Raw genomic sequence first — 18460 nt, 5'->3', positions numbered from 1 at the left:
TCATAAATCCATTCATATGTTTTTCTTTCACTATATATTAAGATTGTGATTGATGCCTATTTGAAATTCCATTATTTTCTGACATGTATAGATTTTATTCACATTGCTGGAACTACATAGACCAATGTATTGCAAGTGTGCACATATGATATATTGTGTATTCAGATGTTCACACCTACACCTACGTATAAGCACAAAATATCACAATGAATTAGACTATTCACTAAGAAAACTTTTATTGATACACTGCTATGAATCGAGCATCATGCAGAACACAAGAAATGTAGTGGTGAACAAAAAACTGTCTTGAGGTAAAATAGTGTTTTTCCAAACCATGTCTGAGAATATTGATGTTCTGTTACGAATGCGGTATTTGGGGAAGAAGGCAAGGGGGAATGTACTCCGTGAAGGAGAGGTCTTTCGAGCACGTTAGCAGTGTTAAGGTAACGGCAGTGGAGGCAAGATGACGTGATGAATATTTTACAGAGAAACTTCTTCAAGGCCACAATTGGGTACCATGTGATTAAAGCGTGGTTGCTTCTCAGTTCTAATTCTTACCAGACCATGTGCTATATGAAAACACAGTCACAGAAAAGCCTTTCTTTGCAGCAATTTAAGAGAACCCTGTAACATCAGAAACGGTTTTTCTTAAAGCTGTCATTGTTGAACTGAGCAATAGGAAATGATGACAAATGCTCTGCAATGTGTCGTCCTGCAGAGAAGTGACCCGAGTAAGTGTCAGCTTCTTTCAGCGTCAGTGATTACTCTGCTCGGGGGACCTAAGATAACATGTAAACACGTATTTGTCTTCTTGTTGTTTTTGTTTGATTTATCCTTCTTATGAGCTATTTTTTTCCAGCTTTTTAAGAAATTGACAAAAATTATATATATTTGGCTGGGTGCAGTGGCTCGCCCCTGTAATTCTAGCACTCGAGGAGGCTGAGGCAAGAGGATGGCTTGAGGTCAGGAGTTTGAGACCAGCCTGAGCCAGACCTCGTCTCTACAAAAAATAGAAAAATTAGCTGGGCATTCTGTTTTAAAAATTTTAAAAGCCAGCCAGCATGGTGGCATGTGCCTGTAGTCCCAGCTACTCGGGAGGCTGAGGCAGGAGCTTGAGCCCAGGAGTTGGAGGTTGCAGTGATCTATGTTAATGCCACTGCCCTCTACCTGGGGTGACAGAGTGAGGCTGTCTCAAAAAATATAATAAAAGTACATATTTATGGTGTGCCACAATGATGTTTTGAAATATGTACACGTTGTGGAACGGCTCCATGCAGCTCACTAACATGCATCGGCTGACATCCTTCTCATTTTTGTGTGTGTGGTGGGAACACGAAATCTACTCTCAGTGGTTTCCAGTATGCAATATGTTGTTATTATTAATAATAACAGTTACCACATTGTACAACAGACCCGTTGAACTTACTCCTCCTGTCTACCTGAAATTTTGCACCCTTTGACCACCATCTCCCCACCTCCCCTCTCACCCCAGCCTCTGGTAACCACCATTCCACTCTCTGCTTCTGTGAGTTCAACTTTTTTAGATTCCACATATAAATGAGATCACGCAGTGTTTGTCTTTCGGTGCCTATTCCTCCTGGCATAATGACCTCCAGGATCTAATCCAGGGTCCCTCATTGCATTTGGTATCTAGTAATATGTACCATATTAAAAATGAAAAGGGATATTTCATTATGGATACACAAATATGCATTAATTAATTAACATGATATTCACATAGTAACATACATTTATTTAAAAAAAAACCCATATGTTTCTTAAAACCAAAAGAAAAATTCATGGGAAGAGTGGTAATGTTTCACATTTTTGCAAATCTCTTTAATGTTTGGCTTATCAGAAGACAGACGGACTCTCATGTTTGATTCTGCATTCTCATATTTGGTGTGATATTACATCATGTAGCTTCTGAAAACTCCACCACTTACTTGTCAGAGGAAGAGAGTGAAAAAGGCAAATAATATCTTAGAATCATTATGAACAAAAAAAGAAATAAAAAAGAAAAAAAGAATTATTATGAACATAGTTTTGATCTTGCAGACCCCCTAAAAGGGCCCAGGGGTACCCCCGGGACATGCTTTGGGAACTGCTGCGGTAGCTGATCAGTGAGGCATGAGGAACTTTAAGGGGTTGGGGAGATGTGACGTCCCTTGAACCGCAGCCTAAAAATTCATCGTAAGTGGATAAATGGGCTTAATAAAGCCTGTTTCCAAGCTACAGTTGTGTAAGGAAGACGTCACATCTGCCCTCCTATTCTCTATCCTCAAGTGTGGAGTCTGTCGGAACAGGGGACCCTGCTGCATATCCTCGAAGGCGTCGGGGCCCCTGTGAGCCTGCTGGCCCGCGGTGGGGCTTTGGTGGTATCTGCTTCCTGGCAGTCCTCATCTTTCAAAGTCTGGGATCTCGCCAATGCTCAGAAACCCCAGGAATCTGCCCCCTTTCTGGACTGCACCAGCCTCACTGCAGTGTCCCACAATGGAAGCTACGTCTGCTTCCCCAAAACTGGGGACAAAAACAAAGTCACCATGTGGGACTTGGCAGAAGGTTTGTGAGATGTAAGTATAGTCATGTGTGTGGGTAAGAACTGAAGCTGTCTTAGTCAGTTCAGGCTGCCGTAACAAGTTCCCATAGACTGGGTGGCTGGAGCAATGAACATTTATTGCTCACAGTTCTAGAGGCTGGGAAGTTCAAGGTCAAGGTGGAGACAGGTTTGGCGTCTGGTGAGGGCCCGCTTCCTGGTTCATGGACAGCCATCTGTTGCTCTGTCCTCACATGGACGAAGGTGACAAAGGAGCTACCTGAGGCCCCTTTTATGTATGTATTTATTTTTGAGACAGGGTTTGATTCTGTTGTCTCTTTATCTTAGAGAAAAGTACAGTCAGAAAGACTCCACAATTAGAAAAAACAAGGTCAGAGAAAATGGAGTTGACGTTATTTTCTGCCCCTCGGAAAAAGAGCCCGGTAAGTGTCTGAGATGGAGGGGTTGCCGTTCACAGTTTGCATAAATCTGATTCTGCACCTCCCCTCCGCCAGGTGTCACCTGAGGCCCCAGGGCTCCTGGAGCAGACAAGACAGCCGTGCCCCTTAGGATAAAAATTAAGAGCACAAGCGTTCTTGGATCATCTGTAGAGTCTATGTTTCCCCAAGTACACAGACAGCAGTAGAAACCAACGTGAGATTGCGGCCTTCTCTGTGCCGATGCTGTGCTAGGGAGGACGTGAGGCCAGGCCCCGTCCCCTGGCAGGAGGACAGCTGGGCTGTGGCCTCACCTGGGTGAGGACAGGACCTAGGGGTGAGGGCTGGTGCCGGCACAGCACCGAGTCGCTGGGTGCTCTGAGCTGTCCTTTGCCCGGCTGCTGCCCCCTCCCCTTCCCCTGCCCGGTGCCGTGGGAGGGCCAGACCTCCCTCCTCCTGCTCACAGGGTGCTGGGAAACACGAAACACGTGAGAAAATAGAAGCAGCGGGGCCGCGTACCATAGAGGGTTCCCAAATTATCAAATGAAACACAGGAAACACGAGTCACGTTCCGCCCCTGCTGGGTTCACCCCAGCTCCCCGGGAACTTGAAGGGTCTTTTTCCTCTTCTCAAGAGCTTGTCCGAGGAGAGGGAGATGATGGAGTCCCAGACGCAGCTGCTGGTGCTGCTGGCGGTAAAGGTGAGAACAGTTCCCTGCTCACGTGTGACGTGGTGCAAGGCGGCCCCGATGCACCACCGGGAGGGCGTCCCCTCCAGCCTGAGCCTCCGTTTCTCGTTTAACAGATGGAGAAGGGTCTTGCCCAGTTTGAAGAAGAAGCAGAAAAACATTTATTAAAACTGTGCAAAGAGGAGGAGGAGCTACAGAAAAAGACCCAGAGCTGAAGCGCAGCCTTCTCCTCTGTCAGAGGAAGCGGGAGCGGGAGGAGGCCCTTGACGCCCAGGTGGGCTGTGAGCCACACCTGTGACCGGGGGCTCTGAGCTGAGCATCCTGGCGGGCCGTCCCCCGCCATTTCAGGGGGCGTTCATGGTAGGATGTCACTGCTCGCTCACGTCTCACTCTTTGCTGGGCTTTTGGTGTCGCCCACACTGTGGTCCAGGTGTTGGTCTATGACAGTTTCCCAGAGAATGAGGCTACAACGTAACGTGCCAACCAGGGAGGGGACCGGTGCCTTCAGCTCACTTGTGCAGATGTTCCTTGAGCGCCTCCTGATCACCATCGTGTGCGGTGACAGGAAGATACGATCTGGGCCTGCCCTGGAGGGTCAGTGGGCTGGTGGGAGACACGTCAGTCTTGGCACCGTGTGGCCAGCACTGGCACAGAGGTGTCCGCGTTGGGGAAGGACACGGAGCAAACGCTGGGAACCCAGAAAGGCCCGGCCAGGGGGACGGGCCCCCGTGCCCGGGGCGTGGGTTTCCTGCGGCTGCTGTAACAAGCACCACAGCGGTTCATTGTCTCGCCGTTCCGGAGGCTAAAGGTCCAAGGTCAAGGCTTTGGCATGGGTGGTTGGTGGGGGGGCAGTGATCTGTCCCAGGCCCCTCTCCTTGGCTTGTGGACGGTCGTCTGTGTCATCTTCTCCCTGTGTCTCTTCGTGTGTCCTCCCTGTGTGTGTCTGTGTCCAGGTTGCCCCCAGGACACCAGCCATGCTGGGTTAGGGCCCACCTAGTGACCTCACTCTAACTTGATGACCCTGTAAAGACCGTGTGTCAGAATAAGGGCACATCCCGAGGTGCTGGGAGTCGGGACGTCAGATAGGAATTTGGGGGACACAGTTCACCCCGTAATGCCCAGCATGTTCACGTGAGTGGCCCTGCAGCCAGGCCTGGGCTGAGACCGGGGCCCCTGACCTTGTGGAGCTCACAGAGGAAGGAAAAGAAAAGACGCTCAAGTGAGCAACTACGGTTGAGCCTTGAACGTGGGTTAGGACTACGTGCGTCCACTTATCAGCAGACGGTCTTCAATAAATACATTGGAAAATCTGTTGGGGATTTGCAACAACTTGAAAAGCCTCATAGATAAACCTTATGGCCTAGAGGTACTGAAAAAATTAAGAGGAAGGTATATCATGAATGTACGAAATATATGTAGATAGTGGTCTATTGTGCTAATCAACTGTGTTAGCGGCAAGGCTTCTGGTCAACTGTGGGCCATTAGTAGTTCAATTTAGGGGGAGTTAAAAGTTACACACAGCCAGGCACGGTGGCTCATGCCTGTAATCCTAGCACTTTGGGAGGCCGAGGCAGGAGGATTGCTTGAGGCCAGGATTTCGAGACCAGCCTGAGCAAGAGCTGGTCTATTTCTACAAAAAATGGAAAAATTAGCTGGGCATGGTGGTGGCTCACCTGTAGTCCCAGCTACTTGGGAGTCTGAGGCAGGAGCAACGCTTGAGCTCAGGAGTTTGAAGTTGCGGTGAGCTATGATTGCATTATTGTACTGTAGCCCAGGTGACAGAGTGAGACCCTGTCTCCAAAACAAAAACAGTTGTATAGGATTTTCTACTGCTATGGGTCAGGGGAGGGAGGTGACAGCCCTAACCCCCAATTTGTTGAAGAGTCAACTGTATATTGTCACAAACGCCCGTGAAGACCCAGGCAGCACGTATGGGGTGGGGGTGGGCCGTGCCAGGCTGGCCTTGGGAAGGCAGGCTCGTAAGTGGAGTGCTCCAAGGCAGGAGAGCCCAGGCCCGGAACACACTGGAAGGGGACACGTGTCCGTGGTGAGGAGCCTGGGCCGCCCTCCTGTCTGCTGGGCCGTTGGCGGGAGGGGGGAGCACACACCCACCCCTCACACCCTCAGAAGCCTCCTGAGCTCTGATCCCCTCGGGGCTCGTGAAAGAGCAGAGCCGTATCTTAACCTTGCTTGAGCCCTTAAACTTCCGGGCTGGTGACTGCAGGATCCCCTCCCACGGCCCCCTTCCGTCCTGCTTGCAGATGGAGATGCTCAGTCCCTTTGAGGCAGTGGCCGAACGCGTCAAGGAACAGTACAAGGCGTTCGCCACGGCCCGGGACACCACCCGGCACGAGCTGCCCGTGAGGTCGGTCCACCTGGAGGGAGACGGGCAGCAGTTCTTAGGTAGGAAACGGACGTCCGGCTGCGCCGCGCAGGCTGCGGGGGTGAGGAGCCTGTGTCAGCGCTTCCCATGGGCCTTACGTCACTTTGACAAGTGTCCTCTTCCCCGTCTAGTGGCAGAGGATGGTGGGGACTGGCCAGGCTGTGGTTCCTCCAGGGTCTTGCCCTGAGTAAGCGACTTTTGGGATTTGAACCCAGGGCTGTGGGATTCACCGTGATCTCCTGTCCTGCTGAAAGGCATTCTTGCGGGGGCAGCCTGCAGTCCCCTGGGCCCTACACGTGCCAGTCGGTGGCTGGAGGGGGCTACAGGGCCACCAGCCCGCCCTGGCTTGCCGTCTCTGCAGAGCGGTGAGGTCCTTTCTGTGTACCGGTTTCCCACCTCGTCCCCACTGGAGCCCTTGGCAAGTGTGAAAACCGCCACGCCCCATCCTAAAACCCTCTTCAGAACAGCGGTCCTGCCAGAGAGCGACTTCAGCTGCCCTGGAGTCTGGGTGTTCCTGAGAGGAGCTCTCATGCATCATCTCAGTACGTTTTGCTTGCGGCTGTTGCAGGAGAGGCCGGTATCTAAGACCCAGAGGTGGGCTTCCCTGCGAGCTCCGCCGGGAGCGCATCTGAGGCAGAATGAAAACACGGTCCAGGGTCCCAAGGGTGCTGCTCGATTGGCAGCCTCGGACAGAAGTGGTTTTCAATAAATCGAGCTTTCTCCAGCGTGACATGGTATAGGCATGACATCGAACTTCGGAAAGTGAGCCAAGTTGTAAAGAAAAAAGTGACAATTGTGGGTAATGTCACGGTTCCAGGATAAGCGCTGTTTGTCCATGGGAGTGTTTTCTTTCCATCGTTAGTGCAGCATAATGTCTGCGTAAACAGACTTGACATCGAGCCACGCGTGTCCTGGTTTCCCGCTTATTTCGTGCACGTTTCTTTGTTGGAAGTCGTCATTAGAAGGGTGTAATGAGCACATAACTCGTCACACGGGTGTACACAACTCCGCCCTCATTGGATGCTTGTCAGCGTCTGGGTTTCTGATTTTATGGCGACCGCAGTCACTTCTGCAGCAGTAACTCTTGGGCTCCGTCCGTACTACGTTCCCTAGGTCGCTGCCAGGAGCTGGACTAGGGACTTGACGCATTTTCTGCGGCTGCCGTGACAGATGGCCACAGACTGCGTAACTTAAAAGGACAGAAGTGTATTCCCTCGCAGTCCGGGAGGCCGGAGTCTGACGTCAACGTGGTGCAGGACTGGGTCCTTCCAGGCTCTCGGGGAGAAGCTAGTCCAGGCCTCTCTCCTGGTTTCTGGTGTTGCCGCTGACCTTGGCGGTTCCCTGGCCTGTGGCTGCATCACTCCAGTCTCTGCCCTGTCGTCACGTGGCCTTCTGCCTCGTGTCTTTATCTACATTCCCCCCGTCTTGTAAGGACACCGGTTATTGGATTAGAGCCCACCCTAATGACCTCACCTTAACTCAGTCACATTCAAAGAGACCCGGTCCCCAGCTAAGCTCACACTCACAGGTAGCTGAGAGTAGGACCGGAACATTGGAGGACACGGTTCAGTCCACAGCAGGACGGAGATGCTGTTTGTGAGGCTCTTAGGTTCCTGGAATGTGACCCTAATGTACAGCTGGCCTAGATATGGCGTGTGTCAGAGGGGAGAGAGGTGTGTTGTCTTAATGCACCTGGCGTATGTACGTGGGTTGCAGGTGTCCCTCGGCTCAGGGGATGCAGGTGCGCCAGGATCAGGGAATGCAAAGGATGGGGTTTTAAAGTTGCTCCGGAGGGAGCAGGGAAGATGGCGGAGTGGTGGTGACGGCCTGGATCTGCGCTCCCGGGGAGGAAGGCATCGATCCGGACCTGCCACAACGCTAGAAGACCGCTCCCACACAGGAACAGCGGTGTGAATCCACGGAGAATCAGCGTGGGACAAACAGAGCGAGTGAGGTCTGAGGTGAACGAACATTGGGAACGCGGGACAGACACTAGCCAGCGGAGCACGGGTCGGATACACCCGCCCCCAGCCGGGGTGGGTGCAGCCTCTCGGGAAAGCGGCTAGCCCTCCGCTCCCAATTGAACAGAGCCCTGACCCAGGCCAGCACAGAATCACTGAGGGATACGTGGCGCATTGGAGACAGGAGGCTTTTTTTGAGAAATTACCTTAGAACCTGGGGGATCTCAGCTGAGACAGCGCTTGGCGAGGAGGGACGGATCTGCCTCAGGGCGGAAAAACACAAAAGACTCCCGGACAGCAAATAGCGTCGTACCCCGTGCTGCCTTTTTCGGCAGTTCTCCAGCCGGTCACCCCCGGTGCGTGTCCTTGCTGGCCAGCTCCCGGGCAGTGGCGGTCTCTGCCTGCCGGGGAGCCGGTCCCCTCCAGCCCCGGAGCTCGGCAGGCGCCCTCTTGAAAGCGAGGGCGAAACCGCTCGGGAGCCATAAAGTGCCCAGCGGCTCTTTCTGCCCGTGCTGCCTTTTTCGGCGGTTCTCCAGCCGGTCACCCCCGGTGCGTGTCCTTGCTGGCCAGCTCCCGGGCAGTGGCGGTCTCTGCCTGCCGGGGAGCCGGTCCCCTCCAGCCCCGGAGCTCGGCAGGCGCCCTCTTGAAAGCGAGGGCGAAACCGCTCGGGAGCCATAAAGTGCCCAGCGGCTCTCTCTGCCTGGCGCCCTCCGCTGGTCTCTGAACCAACGCCAGGAGTGCGGGATATGCATGAGCACGCTGGGCAGCAATAAAGAGAGAGGCTTGGACACTGGGGCAATCTCCGCCGGGGCCGCGCTGCGCTAAGGCGTAAAAAAAAAAAAAAAAAAAAAAAGAAGAATAATAGGCTCGCCGAACTGTATGTTTTGTTCTTGGTGAATTTTTTTCTGTTTTTTTTTTTTTTTTTTTTTTTTTTCCGGCGGCTCACGAGCCGGACAGCCTCGGTGGTGCCTTTGCCCTCCGGGCCTCTGGCTGCTGCGCCTTTTTCAGCACGGAGGCTGGATCCCCACCACCCTCGGAGCTGTGCGGGCGCGCAGACGCCATCTTGAGATCCACTGCGAAACCGCCCGGGACCCAGCCGGGCAGGCGTGAAGGGGCGGAGCTGCACTAAGGCATAAAACAAAACAAAACAAAAAAATCATTGAGTCGCTGAACTATATACTTCAGATTTGTGTATCTGTCCGCTTTGCGGTGTGGTGTGCTGCTATGTAGTTTATTGTTGTTCATTTTTGTTGATGTTTTTGGTGTTTTTTGGTTTGCTTTTTTTGTGTTTCTTTTCTTTTTCTTTTTTTTTTTTTTCTTTTTTCTTTTCTCTTTATTTTTCTCCTCTTTCTTTTCTTTATTTCCTTTTCTTTTTCTTTCTTTCTTTTTTCTTTCTTTCTTCTCCCTTTTCACCTTCTAACTGAGGACCCATGGTGAGCTTCGGAACGGGCCAGGTCCCTGGCTCTGGTACATACCGGATCCTGAGCAGTCACCCCCAGCGCCGGCGATCTGCGGGCGCGCAATGGCCATCTTAGGGCCCACAGCCAAGTCACTGGGGAGCAATAGGGTACCAAGAGGCTCCCTGGATGGCCCTCTCCCCTGGTCCATGGACCTTATATAGGGGCCCCGCCCATGTGTAAACACTGAATACGTCTCCAGAAGCGAGAGTGTGGAACCTGATCCCTGGGGACATTGGGCCAAGGCAGACTTTTGCCCGTGGGAGCTACAGCAACTGGGGCGCTGAGCGAGCGAGGGCACCATCCTCTCCCCATAGCTAGTATCTTGCCTGTGGATAGAGACAGAAACCTCCCCTATAGAGGAAGAACCAAAGGGAAACAAACAAACAAACAAAGAGAATTTCGGTCTACTATTAGTGTGGACCCTGCCTGCCTTCTGAAAGACCACAACACAGTGTCCTAACTCGCCAAAGCGGTCTTGGATCACTCCAATCCTCTAGGATTGGACCCATCAGAAGCAGTCCCCCAACGGAAACAGAAAAATCTCTAAACAATACACAACACTCTCCCCCTCTTGCCAAAAGAAGCAACATACCAGACTGCTTCACAGCCTAAGAATAGAGCACAAAGAGTGCTGTTAACCAGACTAAATCTATAAGAAAAGATCCAACGATAAAGCTAGATGGAAAGGGCCTAGCGAAAAAACACGGAGAGCACAAAGAATCAAACAGAAAGCTCATCCCGAAAGAGAAATACCAGCTCCCAACCATTTGACACAAACCAGACTCAAAACACCAACATGTCACAGGAAGAATTCCAATTATGGATCATAAACAAGCTGAATAATATACAAGAATCAATGGATAAACAACACAGGGAAACCACAAAAAAAAAAAAAAACAGGATTTGGAGGAAAAATTCACTAAAGAAATTGAAATATTGAAGAAAAACCAAACTGAACTCCTAGAAATAAAGAATTCACTCAGAGAGCTACAAAACACTGTGGAAAGTCTCAAGAGCAGGGTAGATCAAACAGAGGAAAGAATCTCAGAAATTGAAGAGAACTCCTTCCAACTAAATAAGTCAGTCACAGAGATAGATCGAAAAAGTAAGAGAAATGATATGAGTCTTCAAGAAATGTGGGATTATGTGAAGAAACCTAACTTGAGAATTATTGGCATTCCTGAGGGTGAAGAAGATAATAAGCAAGGGTTGGACAAGCTATTTGAAGACATAATCGAGGAAAATTTTCCAGGCCTTGCCAATACTCTAGACATACAGATTCAAGAAGCTCAAAGGACCCCTGGGAGATTCATAGCAAATAGGAAAACACCATGCCACGTGGTCATCAGGCTGACCAAAATATCCACTAAAGAGTCCCTTCTCCGAGCTGTAAGGAGAAAGAAAGTAATTTACAAAGGAAAACACATCAGAATTATGCCAAATTTCTCAGCTGAAACCTTACAAGCAAGAAGAGGTTGGGGCCCCATTTTCACGCTTCTGAAACAGAATAATGCCCAGCCTAGAATCTTGTACCCAGCTAAGCTAAGTTGTCTATATGAAGGAGAAATTAAGACATTCTCAGATAAACAAAGGTTGAGGGAATTCACCAAGACAAGACCAGCCCTCCAAGAAGTACTCAAAAGAGAATTACACATGGATCAGCACAAGAAAGATCCATGAATGTAAAACTACTCAAGAGCTAAAGATCAAATTCCAGATACCACAATGGCTCAGGAGAGAAAACATCGCAATGAAGTTCTACCCAACAAGCTGAACAAAAAACTGTCTCACTTATCAGTTTTCTCAATAAATGTGAATGGCTTGAATTCCCTGTTCAAGAGACATAGACTGGCCCAATGGATAAAAAAACACAATCCAAATATCTGCTGTCTTCAAGAAACTCACCTAGCCTGCAAAGATGCATTTAGACTGAAAATAAAAGGATGGAAATCAATATTTCAAGCAAACGGTAACCAAAAGAAAGCTGGCGTGGCAATCTTAATTTCCAATAACTTAGCTTTCAAACCAACAAAAATAATAAAAGACAAAGATGGCTACTACATACTGGTTAATGGGACAATTCAACAAGAAGCCATGACTATACTCAATATATATGCACCCAACCTAGGTGCACCTAGATTCATAAAGCAAACCCTACTAGATATGAACCAAATGATAGATAACAATACTGTAATAGCTGGAGACTTTAACAGCCCACTGACAGTACAGGACAGATCCTCTAAACAGAAAATAAACAAAGACATAATGGACCTAAATAGAATGCTAGAACAAATGGGCATGACTGACATCTACAGGACATTCTACCCAAAGTCCACAGAATATACATTCTTCTCATCAGCTCACGGGACATTCTCTAAGATTGACCATGTCCCAGGACATAAATCATGTCTTAAAAAATTCAAAAAAAATAGAAATTATACCATGCATCTTCTCAGATCACAGCGGAATAAAAGTAACAATGATCACAAAGAGAAACCCTCACTCTTACTTAAAGTCATGGAAGCTAAATAACTTTCTCCTGAATAGTTATTCTATAAAGGAAGAAATCAAGACGGAAATCAAAAATTTCTTTGAATTAAATGACAATGGAGATACAACTTATCAAAATCTATGGGACGCAGCTAAAGCAGTCCTGAGAGGAAAATTCATATCCATAAATGCCTATACCAAAAAGACAGAAAACATGCAAATAGACAACCTAACGAATAGACTCAAAGAGCTGGAGTAAGAAGAACAGAACAATCCCAAACCCAGCAGAAGGCGAGAAATTACTAAGATCAAATCAGAATTAAATGAAAAGGACAACAAAGAAATTATAAGGGAAATTAATAAAACAAAAAGTTGGTTCTTTGAAAAGATAAACAAAATAGACACACCCCTGGCTAGACTAACCAAGAGCACAAAACTAAAATCTCTAATAAGCTCCATTAGGAACATGAAAGGAGAAATCACAACCGATGCCACAGAGATACAAGATATCATCTATGAATTCTACAAAAATCTTTATGCACACACTGGAGAATGTGGAGGAAATGGACAAATTTTTAGAAACACATAGTCTTCCCAGGCTCAACCAGGAAGAAATAGAGTACCTGAACAGACCAATATCAAGAACTGAAATCGAAACAGCAATAAAAAACCTTCCCAAAAAGAAAAGCCCTGGTCCAGATGGGTTCACACCTGAATTTTACCATACATACAAAGAAGAACTGGTGTCCATCCTACATAAACTATTCTCCAATATCGAGAAGGATGGACTTCTCCCCAACACGTTCTACCAAGCCAATATAACATTGATACCAAAACCAGGAAAGGATGCAACAAAAATAGAGAACTACAGACCAATTTCTCTCATGAATATAGATGCAAAAATTTTCAATAAAATACTAGCAAATCGAATCCAAGTACTTATCAAAAAAATAAACCACCACGACCAAGTGGGCTTCATCCCAGAGATGCAGGGGTGGTTCAACATACGTAAATCTATAAATGTAATTCACCACATAAATAGAAGCAAAAACAAAAACCATATGATACTCTCATTAGATGCAGAAAAAGCATTTGACAAAATTCAACACCCTTTTATGATAAAAACGCTTAACAAGGCATTGATGGAACCTACCTAAAAATGATACGAGCCATATATGACAAACCCACAGCCAACATCATACTGAATGGGGAAAAACTGAAAGCACTCCCACTTAGAACTGGAACCAGACAGGGCTGCCCACTGTCCCCATTACTTTTCAACATAGTATTGGAAGTCCTTGCGAGAGCTATCAGGCAAGAGAGCAGAATCAAGGGAGTCCAAATAGGGAAGGAAGAGATCAAACTCTCACTTTTTGCTGATGATATGATGTTATATCTGGAAAACCCCCAAGATTCAACCATGAGACTCCTGGAATTGATTAACGAATATAGCAAAGTCTCAGGCTACAAAATTAATATACACAAATCAGAGGCATTTATATATGCCAATAACAGTCAATCGGAAAACCAAATTAAAGACTCAATACCCTTCAAAATAGCAACAAAGAAAATAAAATATCTAGGTATATACCTAACTAAAGAGGTAAAGGACCTGTATAAGGAAAACTATGAAACACTGAGAAAAGAAATAGCAGAACTTGCAAATATATGAAAAACTATACCATGCTCGTGGATTAGAAGAATCAACATTGTTAAAATGTCTATACTACCCAAAGTGATCTACAGATTCAATGCAATCCCTGTTAAATTACCAACATCATTCTTTACAGATGTAGAGAAAATAATTATACACTTTGTATGGAATCAAAGAAGACCCCGTATAGCAAAAGCAATTTTAAGCAACAAGAACAAAATGGGAGGTGTTAATTTGCCAGACCTCAAACTATACTACAAGGCCGTGGTTCTTAAAACAGCCTGGTTTTGGCACAAGTTCAGGGACACAGACCAGTGAAACACAACAGAAAATCCAAATATAGAACCATCCTCATATAGTCACCTAATTTTTGACAAAGCGGGAAAGAATATACTCTGGGGACAAAAATCACTATTCAATAAATGGTGCTGGGAGAATTGGTTAGCCACTTGTAGAAGACTGAAACAGGACCCACAGCTTTCACCTCTCACAAAAATCAAATCACGGTGGATAACAGACTTAAACCTTAGGTGTGATACAATCAGAATTCTAGAAGAAAATGTAGGAAAGACTCTTACAGACATTGGCCTAGGCAAAGCAATTATGAAGAAGACCCCTAAGGCCATCACAGCAGCAACAAAAATAAATGAATGGGACATGATTAAATTAAAAAGCTTCTGCACGGCCAAAGAAATAGTCACGAGAATAAACAGACCACCTACAGAATGGGAAAAACTTTTTTCATACTACACATCAGATAAAGGACTGATAACAAGAATCTATTTAGAACTCAGGAAAATCAGCAAGAAAAAATCAAACAACCCTCTCAAAAAGTGGGCAAATGACATGAATAGAAACTTCTTGAAAGAAGATATAAGAATGGCTAACAAACATATGAAAAAATGCTCAACATCCCTAATCATCAGAGAAATGCAAATCAAAACCACAATGAGATATCACTTAACCCCAATGAGAATGGCCTTTATCAAAAAAACCCAAAACAACACATGTTGGCGTGTGTGTGGAGAGACAGGAACACTAATATACTGCTGGTGGGATGCAAACTAGTGCAACCCCTGTGGAAAGCATTATGGAGGTATCTTAAACAGATTCAAGTGGACCTGCCATTTGACCCAGCAATCCCATTACTGGGCATATACCCAAAGGAAAAAAGGTCATTCTGTAACAAAGACACATGTACCCGAATGTTTGTAGCAGCACAATTCACAGTAGCAAAGATGTGGAAACAACCCAAGTGCCCATCAATACATGATTGGATTAGTAAGCTGTGGTATATGTATACCATGGAATATTACTCAGCTATAAGGAATGATGAAGATACGACATCTCTATGGTTCTCCTGGAGAGAGTTGGAACCCATTATATTAAGTGAAGTATCCCAAGAATGGAAAAACAAGCATCACATGTACTCACCAGAAAATTGGTTTCCCTGATCATCACCTAAATACACACCTGGGAACGACACCAATCGGATATCAGACTGAGGTGGGGGGGGGAGGGGATGGGTGTATGCCTACACAATGAGTGCATTGCGCACCGTTTGGGGAATGGTAACTCTTGAAGGTGCTGACTCGGGAAGGGGGGGTGGGGAAGGGAGGGATATATACCTACATGATGGGTGCAACGCGCACTACCTGGGGAACAGACACGCCTGGAGCTCTGACTTGGGGGGAAAGGCGGTACAGGAGCAACGTATGTAACCTGCAATTCTGTATCCCCCATAACAATAAGATGAAATAAAAAAAAAAAAATAAAGTTGCTCCGGGCCTGGCTGGGAGACCCCGAGTGAGGCTGACACAGCAGAGCCTTTCCTGCATCTTGCATTGGTTTCTGTTGAGGATCCCAGTCTGTTTGAATGAGCACCTGGTGGACATGCCTGTCCCACTATCTCCGGCCACCATGATCTGTGGCCAAGGGACAAAGAGAAGGCATCAATGCATGAGTGTCTTGCTTTGCTTACCCTTCTTGCCTGTGAGCTCTAGCAGAGCATTACATTGGAGTGAGAAAAATCTAGTCGGCTACTCAACTCGTGCGTCTGTTGCTTTGGGCACCTTGCAATCCATCACTCACGACCGCTTTCCCCCACCCCAGACGCCCTGCAGTCCGAATTGAAGACCACTCAGAAGCTCCTGAGAGAACTTGGCATTGGCAATTCAGAAACAAACGTGCAGGTGCTGGACTTGCTGGGCGAACTCAAGGACGTGGCCGTGAAAAAGGACCTTGAGCTCCAAAGGTCTCTCAGAAAATATTTTCAGAACAAGGTGGCACTGCGTCCGGGCAGGACGTGGGCCGCTGGGGGCTGCACTGTCTGGAGTGGCTCCAGACTCCCCCTGGGGCTCAGCTCCCTGAGCCAGCCGCTCTTTCCCCGGACCGTGCGCGCTGCGGGAACAGCCAGCAGGTGTCGCTGTCGTCCGGGTTGTGGAGAAAGTCTCAGTCCAGGAGCACCTGCCGCGTCTTATGTCCCCTTTCTCCCCGCTCTGGAGTCGGTTCTGGGGGCGCGGGGGTGCTGGTGCCTTGGGGGTCAGAGACGTTGCAGGGTGGGCCCCAGAGTCACAGCGCGAAGGTCGGGCGAGGCAGGGGAGGGGATGGCGGGAGAACTGACACCGGCTCTGGAAGATCCGAGAAGTTCTCAGGCAGCCCAGAGAGAAAGGGCCTCGCCCCTCACGCACCTTCGCCCCCGCAATAACCGGCACAGAACAGGCGCCCTCGGATCAGCCCTGTTCGTGTTCTGCGTGTCTTCCAGGGCTAGGGTTTGGGAGGATGCTTCTGAACTCTTTATTGAAGTATAAACACACGCAGAAAAGACACAGATCCTAAGGGACTGCTCGATGGCTGTCACGGAGCACGTACCCTTGTGGGACCAGCCCTAGATCTGACACAGCCGGTGACAGCGCCCCGAAACCCCTCAGGACCCCCTCTTTTCACCTCCCCCAGGAGATTTCTACCTATGGGCTTTTGCACCTCTTCTAGAAAAGAATCTTGTTTTCTCTTCCTTACGATGCTCAGTCTGTCTCCTGAGATGCCTAAAATATTTGGAAAGGACTCATGAGAAACAGCTGTCACCTGCTGTGGCACGTCTTCTGTGGGTGGCTGCAGGGTGAATCAGGGCACACCAAAGGCTTACAGATGGCAGGGGTCACGGGTTTGAGGGGTTAAACACGCAGGTGTCACACACACTGCTCCATTGCCACGTAAGTGGCATAAGCAGGGACTTCATCCTGTTCACCGCTGTCCCGCCTGCTCCTGAGACAGACGTGCCCAGCTGTCTTGGTTTTCTGTTGCTTCTAACGATAACTGAAACTGGGTGATTGATAAAGACAAGGAATTTATTTCTTACGGTTCCGGAGACTGAGAAGTTCAAGGTCGAAGGGTCCCATCTGGTGAGGGCCTTCTTGCTGGTGGGGACTCTGCAGAGTCTGTTGGTGGTGACGCAGGACATCACGTGGTGAGGGGGCTGAGGATGCCAGCTCAGGTCTCTCATAAAGCCACCAGTCCCACTCCCGTGATAATGGATAATTAACTAATCCTTTAATTCACGAATGGCAGAGCCCTCATGACCCAGTCACCTCTTAAAGGCCCCACCTCTCAGTGCTGCCACTGTGGGGATTGCGTCTCAGCATGAGTTTGGAGGGGACAAGCGTTCAGACCACAGCGCCAGCACCGTGCTGATGCGCTCTGAGTATTTCTGGCCCAGTGAGCCTTCTTTCACGCCTGCCTGGTTCCGTCCTGGCAGTGTCCCTGACGGAGTCTTCTCAGACCAATCCTCTCCCCCACGCTCTGCCACCGAGCACACGGGGGACGTGGAGATCCCCCCCCCCACGCCGCAGCCCTCGCTCGCCACGAAGGGGCTGTGTGACCTGGCGCTCAGCTGTGAGTGAGAGGCCTCCGCTCCTCCTCTCGCTGCCCAGGAGCCTGGCCCAGCTGCGGGAACTCTCCGCCGAGGCGAGCAAAGAGGCCGCCTTGAGAAACCAGGGAGTCTGGGAAGAGGCCCAGGGCCCGGCGACCCCCAGCCAGTGGTACTTCAGCGAGGACAGCGCCCGTGAGGAGTCCCAGGGAGCAGTTGAGGGCACACCCTCGCCTGAGGACAACGCGCCACATGCCCCGGGAGGCCACACTCATGCCGTGTTCGCCAACCCCATGAAGACCGTCCTTCCGGCAGACGAGCAGAGAGCCTGCTGTGCCTCTCGTCCAGCGGGGACTTGCAGGGACGTGTTGGTGAAACTCAGGACACTTGAGCACTCTGTACACGACCTTGTTTGGTACTTAAAATAAACCCGTTTGCAACTGAAGCCTTCGTTTCCTATGCAGGGGGACACTTGGAAGGCCTGTGTTGTCTCACGTTCTGGTGAGGGGCAGCTCCTGGGTCTCGGGACCTCCAAGACATGACGAGTGTCCGCTGTCAAGATGATTTCACGTCCTTCGTCACAAGGGTGGTTTCGATGACTGTCTGATAGCAAGACAGGAATTGGCGCACAAGCGGGCGTTTTCCGGTCCCAAGTTCCAGCAGTTGCTGCTGGGAGGTGCTCACAGGCGTGGGCTGTGGCCGGAGATTCTTCCACTCAGCTCTCCAGCTTCCACCCAACTCTGCGTGGGCTCCGGGGTCTTCCTGGTCCTCATCGCACATCTCTGATTAATGGTGCTTGAGGGCAGATTTCTGTGCCTCCGTGTGACGTCGCCAGGTAGGGGACACAAGCCCCGTCAGACACAATCTGCACCCCCATCCTACGTTCGGGTAAAAGAGATGCACCTCTTCACCTCAGGTGGTTCAGGGATACGGTTTTGGTCTAAACTTTCACCTTAATACCACCGACCCTCACATTCCCCCCTGTA

The 18460-nt window shown here is 49.0% G+C and overlaps 1 pseudogene; it reads left to right on the top strand.

The window, feature by feature from the left end:
* The first annotated feature begins 2922 nt into the window (after positions 1-2922).
* Positions 2923-17902, top strand: LOC138380037 (HAUS augmin-like complex subunit 8; annotated as a pseudogene).
* Positions 17903-18460: the final 558 nt, after the last annotated feature.

The sequence above is a fragment of the Eulemur rufifrons genome, unplaced genomic scaffold (assembly GCF_041146395.1).
Source record: "Eulemur rufifrons isolate Redbay unplaced genomic scaffold, OSU_ERuf_1 scaffold_260, whole genome shotgun sequence".
Lineage (NCBI taxonomy): Eukaryota > Metazoa > Chordata > Mammalia > Primates > Lemuridae > Eulemur > Eulemur rufifrons.
This window is presented reverse-complemented; position numbering and strand designations above follow the sequence as displayed.